Below are 2,500 nucleotides of genomic sequence, written 5' to 3'. Positions count from 1 at the left end.
TGAAAAAAAAAGACCAAAAAAAAGACCTGGTCGTCAACGCCTGCTCCTGTCCATGCCAAACGGCGTTTTCCTCTCAACTTTGGCATGCTCGCTGAGGAAAAGGCAGGTAAAGGTTGTGGATAAAAAGTAAACGCGCTGTGGAGAATTGCCCAAATCGTTCAGGCGCCGTGAAAAAAAGAAAGACGTAGTCGTCAACGTCTGGTCCCGTCAATGGCGAAGGGCGTTTTCTCTCAACTTTGGCATGCTCGCTGAGGAAAAGGCAGGTAAAGGTTGTGGATAAAAGTCCGAAGAACCTCGCTACAATTGCCAAAATCTTTCCGCTGCCATTCAAAAATGGACTACTCCTCCACACCTCCTCCCGTCCATGCCAAACGGCGTTTTCTCTCAACTTTGGCATGCTCGGAGAGAAAAAAAGGCAGGTAAAGGTTGTGGATAAAAAAGTAAAAAATTGCCAAAATACTTTCTGGGCCCTCAAAAAAAGGCCTACTCCTCAACGCCTGCTCCCGTCCATGCCGAACCGCGTTTTCTATCAACTTTGGCATGCTCGGAGAGAGAAAAAAGGAAAAAAAGAAAAAAAAGGTCCAGTAAAGGTTGTGGATAAAAGTAACCGGCTTTGGAGAATTGCCTGAATCCTTCCGGCGCTGTGAAAAAAAAAGACCAAAAAAAAGACCTGGTCGTCAACGCCTGCTCCTGTCCATGCCAAACGGCGTTTTCCTCTCAACTTTGGCATGCTCGCTGAGGAAAAGGCAGGTAAAGGTTGTGGATAAAAAGTAAACGCGCTGTGGAGAATTGCCCAAATCGTTCAGGCGCCGTGAAAAAAAGAAAGACGTAGTCGTCAACGTCTGGTCCCGTCAATGGCGAAGGGCGTTTTCTCTCAACTTTGGCATGCTCGCTGAGGAAAAGGCAGGTAAAGGTTGTGGATAAAAGTCCGAAGAACCTCGCTACAATTGCCAAAATCTTTCCGCTGCCATTCAAAAATGGACTACTCCTCCACACCTCCTCCCGTCCATGCCAAACGGCGTTTTCTCTCAACTTTGGCATGCTCGGAGAGAAAAAAAGGCAGGTAAAGGTTGTGGATAAAAAAGTAAAAAATTGCCAAAATACTTTCTGGGCCCTCAAAAAAAGGCCTACTCCTCAACGCCTGCTCCCGTCCATGCCGAACCGCGTTTTCTATCAACTTTGGCATGCTCGGAGAGAGAAAAAAGGAAAAAAAGAAAAAAAAGGTCCAGTAAAGGTTGTGGATAAAAGTAACCGGCTTTGGAGAATTGCCTGAATCCTTCCGGCGCTGTGAAAAAAAAAGACCAAAAAAAAGACCTGGTCGTCAACGCCTGCTCCTGTCCATGCCAAACGGCGTTTTCCTCTCAACTTTGGCATGCTCGCTGAGGAAAAGGCAGGTAAAGGTTGTGGATAAAAAGTAAACGCGCTGTGGAGAATTGCCCAAATCGTTCAGGCGCCGTGAAAAAAAGAAAGACGTAGTCGTCAACGTCTGGTCCCGTCAATGGCGAAGGGCGTTTTCTCTCAACTTTGGCATGCTCGCTGAGGAAAAGGCAGGTAAAGGTTGTGGATAAAAGTCCGAAGAACCTCGCTACAATTGCCAAAATCTTTCCGCTGCCATTCAAAAATGGACTACTCCTCCACACCTCCTCCCGTCCATGCCAAACGGCGTTTTCTCTCAACTTTGGCATGCTCGGAGAGAAAAAAAGGCAGGTAAAGGTTGTGGATAAAAAAGTCAAAAATTGCCAAAATACTTTCTGGGCCCTCAAAAAAAGGCCTACTCCTCAACGCCTGCTCCCGTCCATGCCGAACCGCGTTTTCTATCAACTTTGGCATGCTCGGAGAGAGAAAAAAGGAAAAAAGAAAAAAAAGGCAGGTAAAGGTTGTGGATAAAAAAGTAAAAAATTGCCAAAATACTTTCTGGGCCCTCAAAAAAAGGCCTACTCCTCAACGCCTGCTCCCGTCCATGCCGAACCGCGTTTTCTATCAACTTTGGCATGCTCGGAGAGAGAAAAAAGGAAAAAAAGAAAAAAAAGGCAGGTAAAGGTTGTGGATAAAACTCCAAAACCTCGCTACAATTGCCAAAATACTTTCTGGGCCCTCAAAAAAAGGCCTACTCCTCAACGCCTGGTCCCCAGGCACGTGCTGGGGGGCCTCAACTCAGGCTCTGCCCAATGTGGATCAAGGTCCACCTTCGCAGCGCCTTATGCGACACCCTGGTTGTGGGGGACGCGGCGTGGCGTGGCGGATCGCTCCGGTCGGCGCACAGCCGGCAACGGTCGACCCGTCCGCCTGGCTTTACTGCCCCCGCGCTTCTGTCTTTTGCACTGGCAAGCTAGCGACCGCTCGGCGTGCGAGGCCCGAGTCGGGGGACGGGAGTCTCGGGAGCCCACCAGCTCCCCGCAGGCTACCCGCCCGGCTGCCGAGCTTCCCGCCTGCGCGTCCAAGTGTGAACGCGCACGGCCGCCTCGCCGGGCTTCCTTTGCCGGGGCTCGGCTTGTCGGCC

Source organism: Babylonia areolata, unplaced genomic scaffold, assembly GCF_041734735.1.
Source record: "Babylonia areolata isolate BAREFJ2019XMU unplaced genomic scaffold, ASM4173473v1 tig00006703, whole genome shotgun sequence".
Classification (NCBI taxonomy): Eukaryota; Metazoa; Mollusca; class Gastropoda; order Neogastropoda; family Buccinidae; genus Babylonia; species Babylonia areolata.
The sequence above is the reverse complement of the archived record's forward strand: the minus strand, read 5'-3'. Positions refer to the sequence as shown.